The sequence below is a fragment of the Leptidea sinapis genome, chromosome 12 (genome assembly GCF_905404315.1).
Source record: "Leptidea sinapis chromosome 12, ilLepSina1.1, whole genome shotgun sequence".
In the NCBI taxonomy this organism is placed as follows: Eukaryota; Metazoa; Arthropoda; class Insecta; order Lepidoptera; family Pieridae; genus Leptidea; species Leptidea sinapis.
In genome coordinates, this window is record NC_066276.1 from 5,900,079 (window position 1) to 5,917,949 (window position 17,871).

General features: G+C 36.6%; 1 protein-coding gene across 1 annotated transcript in view; it reads left to right on the forward strand.

The window, feature by feature from the left end:
- The window catches only part of LOC126967134 (synaptotagmin-like protein 4), a 160,506-nt gene that overhangs the window by 27,084 nt on the left and 115,551 nt on the right, over positions 1-17,871 (forward strand). The window lies entirely within an intron of this gene.

Below are 17,871 nucleotides of genomic sequence, written 5' to 3' on the forward strand. Positions count from 1 at the left end.
TTCGATACGCCTGTTTTTTGCAGTCAGATGCTGCTTTAACTGACGCATCGAACCAGGGCTGTGATCTGCCACCGATCGGTACTACAGAGCTTGGTATAAAAATATCCATGCCCTGCAGTATCACATCGGCTACTGCAACGGCGCAGGCACTAGGATCATCCGGAGGGAAACAAATCTTGCACCAAGGGTAGGATGCAAAAAAGGAACGCATCCTATCCCAATCTGCTGACTTGCTGAGTGCCAAACGTAGCGGGTCGCTGGTGGTCTGCGACGTTGGCGTCGGATTGGCACTACTCTCCTGACCAGGCAATGGTCGGACGTTCCGAGAGGGGCGTCGACAAAGACCTGGTAACCATCGGGATGTGTATTCAGCAGAAGACCTATTAAGGACGGCATGTGGCTATCCACATCCGGGAGCCGCGTTGGCGACTCAACCAATTGGGACAGACCATACGCCAATGCAAAATTATGCACAGATCGCCCTGCGTAGTCTGTGGTACGTGATCCAAGCCATTCGGCATTGTGCCCATTGAAATCACCCAAGACTACGATTTCAGCGGAGGGGATCTGTGCAAGCACGTCGTCAATTGCCGCTTGAACGCAGCCCATGAGATGATCGGTTTCTGCGTTACCACTATGGGACCTGTAGACACACGCATAGATACGGACGCGGCCCTCTAAATCTACGCGGAGCCAGAGAGTAGACAGATCCCTACCCTCAAAATTGCCGAGACGGCGACAGCAGATATCCTCCCTAACGTACACACATACCCCGGCATGAGGCAAAAAATTGTGCTCAATTTTGTACCCGGGGTACGTTAAATATGACGTATCGCTAGGTCGAGATATCTGCGTCTCCGTAAGGAAACACAAGGCCGGCTGCGCCGTCTCGAGGTGGTGGTGGACGGCGTTAAATTGTAGTGAATTCCCCTGATATTGCAAAAGTCCACGTTGAGCGTGGAGCGGGGTGCCGTGGTGTTTCTGCCTCGTTTGTCCTCGGTCATGCGCGGTTCTGTGCCCACCCCAGAATACGAAGGGCAGCCCGAGCGAGAGTGCTCGGAGAGGGATTCTCCGGTTCCAAGCTTGACTGTGATCCTCAATAGCAATTAATTAAATTAGCAATCTAAGGCCCGGTTTCCACCAAAGCGGAAAGGAGATGTGTAGCGGGGAGGAGATATGAGCTCTGCATAGGGGAGATGTGAGCTGTGGCCTGTGAGAACTCGATCATCTTCAGTCAGTTGATATCTACGAAAGGAAAACGTCATGTTATCAAGTTATATTTTAATTTGCTTGAGGAATCGCCCTACCGCGCCGCTTACAAGCTCGCGGCAAAAAATCGAAGAAAAATGAGATATCTCCTCTCCGCTTGATCCATTTCCACCGAAGCTAAACGGAGAGGAGATGTGAAAATAACGATATCTGATTGATTATCAAAACGCATCTCCTATACTCTCCGCCGACATACAAATCGCCAGTGTAAGACGTAGCTTGTCACGCACACTAAAGCAATAAACCTGACCTGTTTTCATCGGTTGTTTGTCGGCAGTATAGGCTCTATCTAGACGTTTAAATCATCTATGGTTCCAAGTGATCTAACTCGGTCTTGACCGATTGTTTAAATATTTGTTGACCTTGTGTGGAGAAAGGCATGTTTGATCAAGGTATTCCGAAACAATGCATGTGGGTTGCACGAAACTTGGTCTGGTACGCGTGCGCCCACCACACCACATACGGCGTACCTGACTCTTTTCAATGATCAGGCAATTCAAAAAGGACGAGGTTGCATCGATTTATTTTATGATAATGGTCGCGAATAATCTTCTTTTTTTTTATTTTTTTAAATTACGATGTAACGAGGTACGCAGGACGTTGTCCTTCACTTCACTTCCACTTTTCAATTAGGTGCCACTCTGGGTTTTTGCAAATCCGAAACTGTGAGAAAGACACCCTTTACACCAAAACACAAGTAGTGCTTACATACATGGGACCAGGGCTATGTCTATGGCATACACATACATACATACATACCAGTGGGAGTCTCACTTACACAGGATGCCGGCTAGATTATGAGTACCACAACGGAGCCTATCTCTGCCTTGAAGCAGGAGTGTGTAAGCATTATTGTGTTTCGATATAAAGGGCGCCGTAGCTAGTGAAATTACTGGGCAAATGAGACTTAACATCTTATGTCTCAAGGTGACGAGCGCAGTTATAGTGCTGCGTAGTTTTTCAATAATCTTGAGCAGCATTGCATTGTACTGGGCAGGGCGTATAAATTACCATCAGCTGAACGTCCTGCTCGTCTCGTCCCTTACTCTCATTTATAAAAAATGCAACAACATTTAGAGGTTTAACTCATTGTTTGTGTAAGGATGCTTCGTGAACATGATGATCGTTATTACTGTCATAATTAGTAATTGCATCAAACAAATACAATGGCAGAAATAAGAGTGGTGGCAGTGGGTTCTGTCCCGGACGAATACATGAAACCATAAGTAAGTTAAATGAATTTAAAAATTTCATCATACGATAAAAATTGTGTATTACACTTAGGGAGAAAAGTAGGTCATCCTCACCCGCAGAATATTGACAATCACGGGTGGCAATGTCCTACTTATCTCACGTGGCGCGTATACGATTTTTTTTTTCCCACCTGGATGAAAAGCTCGCTTTAAGTGGCCGATTCTCTCCCGCCAAGACGACTTTTATCCCTCGTACCAAGGACTAAAAGACAGCTTTTCATCGAGGTCGAAAAAACAAACTTTTAAAACACTCATGTCTACGCTTTCATCATATGCTATTCTCTCACGAAGATCAAAGCTAATAATATTTAACTGAGAAATCTGATGAAGAAATAGCACAGCATTCGTTATAATTATTCATCTGAACGGCGATACGAATATAGTTACGTAAGAGATAGGTACACTTTATTATACTGCATATTTATATGAATATTACGTAAATAATTTTATGTAATGATCGACTTCCTAGATGTAATTATTCTCACTCGTTGAACATCTTTCTCGAATTGCACTGCCGTAAACATATGCGGTGCCTTATAATTGTTACGGGACTTGGAATTTATTTCACTATGTTCTTTACGGACATATATCCATAAAGGGCCTCTCCTCTAAGCTTTACAATAAGATTCATGAGAAGACTTTTATCTATATACTAAGCAATTTTGAGGTATAAACGAAAACCACCGCCTATCCTAAACAATTATCATCATTATACAAATGATTTAAGTTTTCTTTAGTGTTAATTCCGCCAATATTTGTTTCCAAAACAATTCGACACGTGTTTCGCCTCTACACGAGGCATCCTCAGGACGTGTTGTCTCGCCAAAATCTGGCACAAGACTCAATGGAAACAAATATTGGCGGAATTAACACTAAAGAAAACTTAAATCATTTGTATAATTATGGATTTCCGCAAAGTAACGTCTAATTCAATAAATTTTCAATTATTATCATATTCAGAAACGGAAAGTCTTTTGTAAACTACTCACTAAGTATTAAACACACACACATACATACACATTTGATTTATATTTATTATAATATATGTTTTTTTCAACTCATAATAAAATTTTACTAAATTAAACAATTTGTTATGTGTTTAAAGTGATAACCCTCACTTCTGGGATTCATTACACAAATAACCAGGTTATCAACTGTTAAGTAGATCCTATAGATGAAGCCACAACCTGAGAGTTGGACAAAGCATACAAAATTTTGAATGGTTGGCTCAGTTGGAAAGAGCGCTCGCACGGAACGCGAGAGGTAGCGGGTTCGAGTCCCACATCGTTCATCAAAATTTTGTTTTTAGTATTATTTGTTTTCAGTTTTACTAAATTATTTAATATAATCACGAGATTCTAAACTAGAATGTCTGTCCTAAATGTATTACTTACATGAGTGAACAGGCAAAAGCAATACAGATATCAAATAGCCACTGTTTTACTATACACATGGGTTATCAGTGGGAGGCTCCTTTGCACAGAAAGCCGGATAGATTATGGATACCACAACGGCGCCTTTTTCTGCCGTGATGCAGTTATGTGTAATCATTACTGTGTTTCGGTCTGAAGGGCTCCGTAGCTAGTGAAATTACTGGGCAATTGAGACTTAACATCTTATGTCTCAAGGTGACGAGCGCAAATGTAGCGCCGCTCAGAACTTTTGTTTTTTTTTTCAAGAATCCTGAGAGACACTGCAATATAATTGGTTGGGCGTATCAATTACCATCAGCTGAACGTCCTGCTCGTCTCGTCCCTTATTTTCATAAAATAAAACAATATAACATTAAATATAATAAACGTTTTATATCGCGTTTAACTGTTACTGGTTAAAAAAATATAGGAAGTAAATCTTGCAAGATGTGCGTGACGAAAGAGCGGAGATAAAAACAGTAACGCTCAGTGGAAACCGTCGCAAGGCTTTGACGGTTTATTATTAAGTATTGTAAGTGGTCTTCACACATCATTAGCTACCTAGCAATCAAAGTCGACACCTCTATTATTGTGATTCACGAGCAGATGCGTACCGATATAGCCTTTTATAGCTTAATTCTAACGTCAACTACAATATTCTATTTTTAAACTGAAAACCCTCACTTGTAGGTACACAAATAAAATTTGTAAACAGAATTTATGACCAATACGAGCCAAAGTCAAAAATATCTTATTAATATATAATCAAAAGATTGCTCGTCAACGTCAATCACTATTTTTCATTTTCTAGTCAAATTAGTGTAATGTCATCGGTCCTCGATAAATCTACAAAGTTTGAACGAAATCTAGCCGTTTAAAGTGGGTCAAAATCGCTCCCAAAGAAGTCGGTTACAAACATACAAACATACAGGTGAAGCTAATATAAAGCGTATACTTTTTGGTAATAATTTATTGTGAAATTTAATACCGCAATGCAAATACAAAATAATTGTTTACTTTACAGGGCCTAGCAGGGGGCACTATAAGCTTGTAGTTATTTCTAGTGTTTAAATTATATGTGTCGATTATTTTACTGTATAAGTTACAATTTTACATGTACATGCAGGAGATTGCTATAAATATATTGGCCGAACATATCTTTGAATTTTTCCCTTAAAGATTCTCGTGGGCTCATTTGGTATATGGCACCACTAAGTATATGGCTTCCCCTAAACTAACCGTTCGAGTGACGTATCGTTGATAAAAATTGTATGTCTTTTTCAACTGTTATCTCTTTAAGAAATAACAAATTGTTTAAATTCTTAAAGAGCGACATCTCAAGTCAATTTCCTAATATACAAATATTGGGGTTGAGCAGGTTATCAACTGTAAAGTAGATCGTGTAGATGAAGCCACAACCTGAGAGTTGAACAAAGCAAACAGAATTTTATAACGAGGCGGTACTGGAACGGTTAGCTCAGTTGGTTAGAGCACCGGCACGGAACGCCGGAGGTCGTGGATTCGAATCCCGCATCGTTCATAAATTTTATTTGTGTAATTAATCCCAGAAGTGAGGGTTATCAGTTTAAATAATAACAAATTGTTTAGATTTGGAACAGCGTCATTTCAAGTCAATTTCCTAATATGCAAATATTGGAATTAGCACTTAGAACATTTCTATTACATTCCATTCTTTTGTATATTTCTTCGGTCATGACATAACGCGTAAAGTTATAAACAATTTGTTATTTTTTAAAGTTCGAACTAATTCGAGTCCCGCATCGTTCATAAATTTTGTTATCAAATTTAATTCGTAAAGTTATCTTTAACGACGGCAACACTCTTGTGATTACCTGCCTATATGTGATAGGCTTCTATTTTATAAAATCCACAGTCTTAAGCAGTTAATACTAATTTAAACTTGATACTACCACATGTCTCCAAGAAAAGGGGTCTTGATAGACTAGCTGTAATTATTCCACTATGCTTTCGTTTATAACACTGAACATTTTTAGAACTGGCCAGTTAGAAACATTACTAACCTCATTTAGTATATTGCATTCATTTGTCATTTGTTTTTGTGAATTGGCGGCAAATCTAAACCTTGTTACACGTGAAAACGAACCTAATGCGACAAAATTTTCGGTCAATGATTTATTATGACTTTCGTTGTGGGCTTACTCCACAACAAAGCTATGATAGGCTGCGATTAGCATTTCTTAATGAAGCCCCATCTCTTGCCACTATTTACAAGCTATAGCAATTTTAGCAATCTCAATGATGATCCGCGTGAGGGACGTCCCTTAACAGCGACTACTGAAGATAACATCAGTGCTGTGCGACGCATGAAAGAGGAAGATAAGAGAGTGACCTATCAACAGATACGGGCAAGCCTAGGCATTGGTATGAGTCAAGTTCAAAAATTATAACACGAACATTTAGGCGTCAGGAAGCTTTGTACCAGATGGATTCCCCATACTTTTACCGACTACCAGAAACACCTTCGCATGGACTGGTGTCGCCAAATGTTAGATAAGTTCAACGGCTGTTTCCTTTCAAGGATCGGCCAACTAAGGTAAAGAAAGGAAAAAGTCAAGGAAAAAAGATGATTGCCTCATTCTTTGGTCGGAAGGTCATTTGGCGACAGTTGTGCTAGAAGGTGGAAGGACAGTTACTGCAGACTGGTATGTCAATCGCTGTTTGCCTGTTGTCTTGGAAAAAATTCGACAGCAGCGCCCTCGAAGCAGGATCCTCCTTCACCACGACAATGCTTCAACGCACTCCGCAAAACGGACTGTTGAATATTTGAGTATGACAGGTGTCGAGATAATGAGTCATCCGCCATACAGTCCTGACCTGCATTTGCATTTGCATGCGCAACTTTGATTTATTCCTAAGAACTAAAGATAAAATTCGAGGTATTCGCTTTACGAGCGCTGAAGATGCGGTGAAAGCGTACGAAAATGCCATAGAAGAGAGCCCTAAGGAAGAATGGGCCCACTGCTTTTCTCAGTGGTTCCATCGAATGCGACAATGTGAAGAGAGGAACGGAGATAACTTCGAAAAACAATAAAAGTATTGACAACTTTCCGCATTAAGCCGTTTTTCATTTTCTAAACATTTTCAGTGTTACATAGGTATTAGTTTATAATATATTTTATGTTAAGGTAATCTTGATTATTATTACATCATATGTTTTTGCTATGGAAGAGCGGGGCCTCTTACTACAGGCAACTCATGCTTAAAAGGCGACCCCAACACTAATATTGTATGTTTTTGTATTTTTTTGTAATAAAAGTATGCAAATGAAATTTGAAAACAAAATTTATTTAACGATGCGGCTTGAACCCACGACCTCTCGCGTTCCTTGCGAGTGCTCTTTCCACTGAGCCAAGCGTTCGAGTGTCGTATCGTTTATAAAATCTTGTATGCTTTGTTCAACCCTCAGGTTGTCGCTCCATCTACAGGATCTCCTTTACAGTTGATAACCTGCTTAACCCCAATATTTGAATATTAGGAAATTGACTTGAGATGTCGCTCTTGCAAATTTAAATAATTTGTTATGTTTTTAAAGTGATAACCCTCCCTTCTGGGATTAAATACACTAATAAATAATTATTATTATTATTCAATATTATTATTAAATTTAAAAGTACGAACTTGTCCAGCTGTTATAAAAAGTCGCCAATCATATACGCAATCTGCAAGTACATAGTCGCTGGTTGTGGCATTACTGGTCAGAGTGTCCTAGATATTATATTCTGGTCTTGCTAATGTTGTGTTGTGTAAGACATAGAACATCCTGTCGTACTTACTGACAAACAGACCTTACTCTTAATTAATATCTGACGGTTTATGTGATTAAAGAATCATTGAAAACAAATTATTAAAGAAATAAACATCGTGACTGTTGCCTCTCAATATATTCTTGATAATGTTATGTATAGGCGCATAAGTGAGTTTGCTAGAAACTGTCATAACTCGGCTAAGTCGAGTTAGTAATCCTTTTGTGGGGCGTTATATATGCTTTTACAACAATATCATAGATATTGTTCAAAACAAATGTATTACGAAATTCAAAACGATTGTTAAAAAACGTTTATGTGGTAAAGTCATCGCCTGTGTCAGATCAGTTTGCGTCTCTATAAAATATTTTAAAAATGCCGTCGTGCGTTGTGAGAAAGTGTAAAAACGATTAATAATTTATTATTTGGGGCCATATATGATTATTTAAGGGAGAAAAAATTGTGTAACCAGTATCCCCCGTAACCGCACACACACTAGCATAACGGTGCTTCACTTGCTAATATCACGACGCGGAATCCTCTTTTTTACTCGTCCATGGATTTTTATTAGATTTTTGTATTGAAGTTAAAAGTTATTTAGCATCGTTGTGATTTGAAAGTCGATGAAACGAAAAAGCGACAGTAAAAAGAGCAGACACATAAGATTTCGTGGGAGAAAATGAGATTAAAAGCATTATACAGTGTGTTGGTACCAGGCGATCATAGTTGAAGAAGAGATTGTCTTATGTATGACGCGAGTATGCCTTAATATATTCTGACGTCATGCGCACGAAGTATTACTACATAGACACCAGGAGAAAATAAGTATGATAGCGTTGATAGTAATGTCTTTCAAAGCGGTCGGAATCATATGTCATCCTAGCAACATTTACCAAGCAGTCAGCTTCATATGCAGTGTAGATGTTTAATGTAATTTTTGCACGCCAAATTTAATTTGAAAATGTGCAGCAGTCACACTGTATCAAGAACAAGATCAAAAACAGTAATTGACGCAATATTTTAAAGATATATTGACAGGATTAAGGCAAAACTAGTTATTTCATACTTTAGTTACTGCCTCTTGTATTATTTATCGAAAATGTAAGCCCTGGGTCTCAATAAATATATGTAATATATACGAATAAAATATAAAATAATTATCAAACTTTGTATCACTATGATCATTATTAAATTATACAATTATCCTCTTCCAGAAATTTTACATTCGTTTGATTATCTTGAAGCCAAAATTTTTGAAATTTTCACTTCTAATACCACAGACTAGTAAAAAAAGAAGGACTCCGCGCCATGATATTAGCAAGTGAAGCACCTTAATGCTAGTGTGTGTGCGGTTACGGGGTATACCAGATATACAATGTTTTCTGCCTTAAATTACCACATATCCACAAATACTTTTATACTATTGTTTTTTCACATTTTCACAACGCACGACGGCATTTTAAAATATTTTATTGCGACGCAAACTGATCTGTCATAGACGATGGCAAATCTCATAATGGCGGCCGATGTGCTTGTATTAGTGTAAGTGTATGCGTGGGGCTATGTATTTACACGTTTTCCGGCTTGTTTTAGTGCCTCACAGGTGACACGGAGTCCTTCTTATTTTACTCGTCCGTGTCTAACACATGTTTATTTTATTCAAATTTAAATATTTTTATTCAAAATAGTATGTGACATCACTTATTGAAAGTCAAAAAACTACCACCCATTCCAAAATGAATGCCTCAGACCTGAGAAGAATGGGCGCAATAAACTCAGCGGGCTATTTTTTTCATCGAATATATATGTTTACAAAGTAATATTGTACAATTAAACCTATTATTTAATAGTCTGAGGGCGTTCACTCCATTCCCAATCTGTGGTATCATTAAGAAAGTCATCTATTTTATAGTAACCTTTACCACACAAACGTTTTTCAACAATTCTTTTGAATAACGTAATACTTTTGTTTCGAACATTTTCCGGGATCTTGTTGTAAAAGCATATACATCGCCCCACAAAAGACTTACTAACTCGACTTAGCCGAGTATTAGGCATCATCAGTTTATGTCTGTTCCTGGTGTTAACATTATGGTTATGACAGTTTCTGGCAAAATATTTAAATCTGTTTTAGGTAACCGCACCCGATTGAATTGATTTACTCAATTCAACATAAAAATTGTTGATATCAGTCGTGTTGCACAATAAAAACGTACGTGACTGTCTGTTATGTGGAGCTAGAGACTATAAACTACGAGTTGAAGTCACTTTTTCAACGTCCGGTACCTTGAAACCAATAATGTAATGCGCGAGTTTTTTGTTCGCTGTTGCTTTATAGCTCAGTGGAAAGGATACTAGTATTTTATTTTTAGGGTTCCGGGCCTAAATTTATCTAACAATAATATTGAGTTTATTTAACCTTCGGACATATGTAATTTACAGAGATTTTAGCTATCTGTTTATATACGGCCGTTCCCAATATTCAGTCTATCTCTTACAAGAGATAAAAATTGTAACTACCGTTGACTTTTCTGTCACAATAAACTTATCAACGGTAACTCACCTTATCCGAGCACGCCGTCTGTTGGGACGACGTATAGCTTACCAGCGATATAAGGTTTGTATGGAAATTGCAATTCACGCGTCCTAATAAATAAGGCGAAAAGAATGACCTATCGAGTATATTGGGACAGCTTCAGATTATTGACAGCTAATTGCTGACAGTAGAAGGTAATTTTGGAAACGGCCGTTAATTGTGAACGCCTTACCATACGAAGTCCGCATGTATCTGTTGCAAGACCACAAAGCTATTGAACGTTTGATAAAGTAAAACAGAAATAGGTAACGACAACGCATCTTATACATATATACCTCTATATCTATACATATAAATAAAATTGGAGTGTCTGTTTGTAATATTGAAATAACCGTATTTTACTACATGTAAGTATATGAATATACATAAGGTACATACACCAAATATCTGTCTGTCTGTCTGTTAGTTCCGGCTAATCTCTGTAGTGGCTGGATGGATTTTGACGGGACTTATATTGGCAGGTAGCTGATGTAATAAGGAGTAACTTAGGCTACGTTTATTAAAGAAAAAATATTTTACTTAAAAAGAATAAAGTAATGTTGCAATGTCCAAGAAACGGTCTAACTCTAAAAATAATTTATATGGCAAAATAACGTTTGCCAGGTCAGTAGTCTTATATAGGTACTTTTATTAATTATTATTATGTTAAAAAAAATTGCATTCGCTCCAGTACTTTGATAAACACTTGAAAGTTTTTAAATATAGACATCAGAAGTTAGTTATTATTAATGTAATATCCACTCATTCTGGGAATAATTAACGAATGAACAGTTGGCTCAGTTGGAAGAGCACTCGGACGGAATCACGAAAACAAGTCTGCCTGAACATCTTCAGTTACTTAGGCAGTATTGGCAAAATTTATTCTGATTAAAGAGAAATTCAAAAGTCCAGCGTGGCTGAATACTGACAGTCGAAGATAAAGGGCCCAAGGCCGCAAGCGGTACAGAGGTTTCGTTTAATATGACAATCATTCTAATCCCTAACTCATGAGCTGTGGTGGCTGAGTGATAACATGATATCTGTGCCCTGTCATCCCGTATTCCATATAGCCCTAAAACTGTACCTATTCTGTGTAATATTTTGTACTTCAATCTACGAAAAAATAAATTTATTTAAAGTCGTTGTAATGTTATTTATTTTTATTGTTTTCCTAATTTGATAAATGGTTTTGTTAGTCGTTAATTTATTCCAAACAGACATATTTGCTTTCTGGGCTTAGTTTTTTAGATATAGCACCATAGTGATTTCGCTTTGATAAGAATTATACATTTAAGCTTCCATGTTTAGAGTGAGTAAATTATTTCATTATTGTTGTAGGGAGCTCTGTCTGAACTTGACGGTTTTTTAATTATATATCAGTAAATAATGCTAACAACAACACTCGATTGTAAGATTGAAGTATGATACGGTTTTATCTATTTGTTCGATGAATTTGGTAGCAACGAATCCGACAGAAGTGGCCAATAATTGCTATTCGTGCTTGGGATGTTGTCTGTACTGAGAAGACCAGACTAAACGATCGTTTGCAATTTTCTTGTAGGAAATTTAATTTATCTCTAATTCCTTAACATTTTTTTCCATATCCATTTTTATTTTCTTAAACATCTTCACCGTTTTTATTAGTGTGGCAACTGTGGCAGAGAATAAGGATAAAATAAGGTGTTTTCATTATACTCTTGAGTATACTCATTGTCAACAATCTAAGTTGTAATCGATATAAATATGTAATATAAAAATCCTGTTTGTGAATCATAGCTATTGTAATCAGGCAGACAATTTAACAACATTTTATGCGTTTTATATGTGATAAAATCTAATATGTTTGTAGTATACTTGGCCAATTAATAAAATAACTATGTGTAATAGAATGGTTTGGTCATAAGGGTTGGGAATGTATTAAATTACTAATTGGCTTCAAATTTTCAATAACAATAACTATAATTACTAATGACGTAATATAAAAGGATGTGAAACAAATGAAAACTGTTGTGAAACTGAAGTGGCAGTGGGCAGGGTACATAGTTCAACGGACAGATGGCCGGTTTGGCGGAAAAGTCCTCGAAGGGCGACCACGTACCGGAAGACGCAGTGTTGGTAGGCTCCCCACAAGATGGACCGACGATCTGGTCAAGATCGCCAGAATACGTTGGATGAGGGCAGCGCAGGACTGATCGTCGTGGAGATCTCTGGGCGTCTGTCCAACAGTGAACATCTTCCGGCTGATAATGATGATTATGATGTATATAAGTACCCAACTGAAACATCATGACCCCTTTAACTGTGTAAATATTTTAAAATTGAACCCATCTTAAATATTCAAATATAAGCACTCCTAAACATTATGGCTAATATATGCGCATTTCTTTTATCTTGCACACGGGTTCATCGGCCGCGTGTACACTCGATCCGGTTTTGACATTCATCTAATTTTCCAACTCTATCAACTTGTATTAATTAAGTTCAATAATTTGATTTGTAAAGAAATTGAACGAATGAACTTAACACCAGATGCTAGCTTTGCTATTCTTGCTTGCTTTGCTACCAGTGTACTTATGTATTCACGCAAGAATTCATACTTGTTTTGCGTGACAAAGCAATAATCCTTAAAATTTATTTATTGCTCCTGCTATTCTACGTTTGTAGAAAGAACAATATTGTAAAATTCTTGCAAAGATTAATTAATTATTAAATAACGAATACGGCTGTATGTGGTCGAACCCTTTGCCTATCCTAATAATCGACGAAGACGCCAAAAAAAATAACGAATGTCGCTAACGTCACAAAAATTTAGGAACCAACATCACCCTGCTACTTTTGTGATACAGTGATGCGCGCGCATCTTATAATTTCACTCTCATCATTTTTTCAAAACGCGCATAAAGAAGTATAACTTTAATACTGATTGTGCTGTTAAACAATAGAATGACTATCTAAATTAGCGAATTGCTTTCAATAACTTTCTAAAAATTAAAGAACATTGTACGGAACCAAATTGATCTTACTCAGCACTCAAATAGTCACGTTTCTTACGTAAATAGCTGCTCACAGCGATACGAATGCACGAGTTAGTTCCTCCCGCTTCCCTACAAGGCCTCACTTACTGACGGACTTTGTATGACACTGGATGAACAAACGCGTAATATGTACCTAGATAACAAGTTTACACAAACAGGCACAAACATAGGGTTGTCAACTGTACTTTACAATGGCGTATTTTACTTTTAAATACAATACTTTTATTTGGCATTGACCATTTCATAATGTTAACATTATTTACTTGATGGTCAGGAACGATATTTAAAATAATTATTCTCTTAAATTATTTTGATAACAAAAAATGTCTAGTGTTTCTTTGATGAGCAGGAACTCTGATATAAATAATAAATTAATAAGCCTTTTATAATTTCCAATTAGTGACACATAAATTTTTACAATGTTTATAATAATATATAGCTACACTAGTTGACCCAGCAAACGTTGTATTGCCGATATTAAAATCGCGATACAAAAGTAACTATTGATCGTAGATGGTTGAAAATTTGAAGTTGTAGGTATGTATTTTTTAATCTTGACTCATTTAGGGGGATGAAAAATAGATGTTGTCCGATTCTCAGACCTACCCAATATGCAATCAAAATTTCATGAGAATCGGTCGGAAGCCGTTTCGGAGGAGTTCAAAGTTTAACACCATGGTGGTGGTGTAGGTATATACATACATTTGCTTTCACAAGTGTATTAATTTTCTTCATCATTTTGTGTATGTATTTTTAATAAGTTTTAATTAATATTTATTATTAAGAAGACGTGGTATATATTAATTTTATTTATTCAAATGAGAAGCCTACAGAGGGAATTCTCATTTGAATAAATAAAATGGTAAAAACCTCCTCCATTTGGCACCGTTGTTTTTTATCTCTTACTTTTATTTGTCGTAATTTGTCTCCCGCTATTTCTTTGATGTCATCTACCCATCTTCTCAATGGTCTTCCTCGCTTTGATTTTCTCTTGGGTCCTTCCCACGTCACGACCCGGATCACGTCCTCAAATCATCTTCCATTCTATCTAGAAACTCTTATATAGAGGTATTTGGTACTAATTGCTGAACTATTTTTGCAAATTTTTTTTTTGATTTTCATATATTTTAAAAATACAATTTGACAACCCTAGACACACACGAACGAAGCATTGTTCCATTCCATGGGAAAAGTTTAACCTGTGTCAGGTTTACGGGAAGGTAAACTTGAAATACTAACGTTATTAATAACTTAACTGTTGATGCGTTTCAACTTAATAGATTGATTGTTGTTCACTACATTCAAGTTACTTGCATGCACTTCTAGCTAATCGGAATTATTTGAATTTCGAATGTTATATTTTTTGAAACGTTGCAACCTTCTTAGTAATAAAAAAAAAACCACTGGCGGAAAATCATTTGTCAATTGTTTTTTATCACACATCAAAGTTCTGCGTACGAAACGAAAATGAAATTAAGTCGAAATTATTTTAGAGCGATGATTTTTTATGATTTTAAAAGTTGTCTTGCAACGTTGAAAAAATAAAACATTCGAAATTCAAATAGTTTCGATTAGCTAGAAGTGCAAAACTTTTAGTGTGCCCCATGTAAATTGTATTTTGACGACCTGTATAGCCGAGTGGTTAGCGATCCTACCTACTAAGCTAGAGGTCCCGGGTTCGAATCGCGGTAGGCGCAAGCATTTATATGATGAATATGGATGTTTGTTTCCGAGTCATGGATGTTTATATGTATTTATGTATGTTTTAGTAAGTATATTGTATTAAATATATCGTTGTCTTGCAACCCATAACACAGGCTATAATATATGCCTAATTTGGGGCAAGATAATTTGTGTAAAAAGTGAGTCAATATTATTGTTATTATGTAAAACACAAACAAAAGTAACACGAGTCTTAATCCAATATAAAAAATATAAATGTCAATATGCTTATTAATTACGTAAGCGTGTCGTTAGAGCTCTATTGGGTTTAAATTGTAGACGATTATAAAATTAAATTGATATCTAATGGCGTCTTGCGCAGAATATAACCTTGTAACGTAAAGAGCAATGTTTATTCATTTCTCGTTAAGAGCTGATAGGGAAAAAAGTTAATTACTCTCTGATAAAATGGATGATGTTGAAATTATAGGAATAAGTTTATATTGCGATATTTTTATTTTGTGTGGGCTAATAGGGCTAAAGGAAGTTATTATCCCTTTTAACTCACTTTAATTTAAATAAGAATAAGAATATCAACAATAAACTTAACCAAAAGTACTCAAAAAAATTTGAAAAAGTCCTAAGCCACAATTAGGTGAAAAATGCGGATAAAAGGGGGAAAAAATTATTATCTCCTAAACTACGCAAAATCGTAGAACATACATAGGGGTGTTTCGGATACTCATCACCATGAAAAATTCAAATTTTAGCTTTGGACGTCAACTTCTCGGCCACCTGTATAAAATTCTCGTGTCGCGGTATTTGTTACCAAACTCCTCCGAAACGGCTTAACCGATTTGTATGAACATCGGGTAGGCCTGAAAATCGGCAAACAACAATTTTTATATCCTTTAATAAAAACACGCCAATATATATATATAAATATATAATTACGGTTTAGCATTAAAAAATACGTTAACTTCAAATTTTCACCCGTCTACTATCAACACCTATGTTTGTATCGCGATTTTTATATTATTCTATTCCGTCCACACATCCGCAATAGGGTTTTAAGATGGTCATCGAATATAATAATTATTGTGGCACGATAAATTTTATGTACGATATATTTGGTGGGTCTCAGAATCCGTCGTCATCTATTTTTTATACAGCCAAAAATTTAAATTTTTTTTTTATATGGCAATACAACGTTTGCTGGGTCAGCTATAACTATAGAATTACGACTATATCAATCATTTTATTTCGTGCAAGAATTTAATTTTTTAATAGTCCATTAATTTTTAAGTAAATTCAAATATTTGAAAAGCGACACTATTGGTCAGAGTGTATTTGAAATAATAGAATGTCGACAAATACCAACTGTCAAACAATCCTCTCCGCTTTTCTGAACTCTGACGTCATTGCTTGTTATATTGTTTGAAATTAATATTAGTATCACACGTTTAAATAAGATACTTTTTAATTTCCGTAAAAGCTTATACAACTTCAGGATAAATTAAAAAAAAAAAAAACGGTTATATATTGCGCCTACACACACAGCACAGTTTCAATCTACACCCATAATACTCAGCACGCTTATAGAAATTTTCACTTCGAAAATGCTAGTTTTACTTAACATATGCTATATATATATATCCAAATGTTTTGAGGTTTTCTTAAGTTTCTTTCACGAGTCTCGTGCCAGAGTTTAGCAAGTCAATATCTCGTGAGGATGCTTCGTGTAGAGGCGAAACACGAGTCGAATTGTTTAAAAGACAAATATTGGCAGAATTAAGACTAAAGAAAACTCAAAACATTTGGATAATTATGGATTTCCGCAAAGTAACGCCTAATTCAACAAATTTTCTTAACATATAATGTTAAAATTCAGTTTTTTATTTGAGGCTTCCATGAAATTAATAATATTTTATGAGACTTGTATTTTTCTGGGTCTTTATGTACTGGTCGGTTAATCAGCACGGATGATCAATACCACATATCACGAATTGTATCTGCCGTGAAATGCGGATAGATTGTTTTACGTTTACGGTTGCATATTTCCGGTAACTTAAGGCCAGGGATAAGTGGTGTCAAACAACTTCTTCGCAGGTTCTTCTAACGAACTAGTCTACTTCCTTTCTACCTTTGTTTGTGACTGTGCTTAGCAGTGGAAGCAAAACCAAACGGGCGATGCATATTAAGTAACGTCATGGGTGATCACCTAATATTAATTGAACCCCAATGCTTCTCTGCTTATGTTGACTACCATAAAAAATCATTGTTACGTCCTTGAATGATAAACTATAGTTTAATAATGTATCTAAGTTCCCTATGGAGAATGGACTCAAACACGGCCTGAACGAATTTGATTTTTTTATGAAAATAAGGGACGAGACGAGCAAGACGTTCAGCTGATGGTAATTGATACGCCCTGCCCATTACAATGCAGTCCCGCTCAGGATTATTGAAAAACCGAAAAATTCTGAGCGGCACTACAACTGCGCTCGTCACCTTGAGTCATAAGATGTTAAGTCATTTGTCCAGTAATTACACTAGTAACGGCGCAATTCAGACCGAAACACAGTAATGCTTACACATAACTGCTTCACGGCAGAAATAGGCGCCAACGAATCCATCATCCGGTGATCAGATCGTCGGTCCATCTTGTCTCTATGTCACTACGTCTTCCGGTACATAGTCGCAATTCGAGGACTTTAGTACCCCAACGGCCGTCTGTCCGTCGAGCTATGTGCCCTGCCCTCTACCACTCTAGTTTCACAATCATTTGGGCTATGTCGGTAACTTTAGTCCTCCTACAGATCTCCTCATTTCTAATTCGATCTTGCAGGGAAACTCCGAGTATAGCCCTCTCCATTGCCT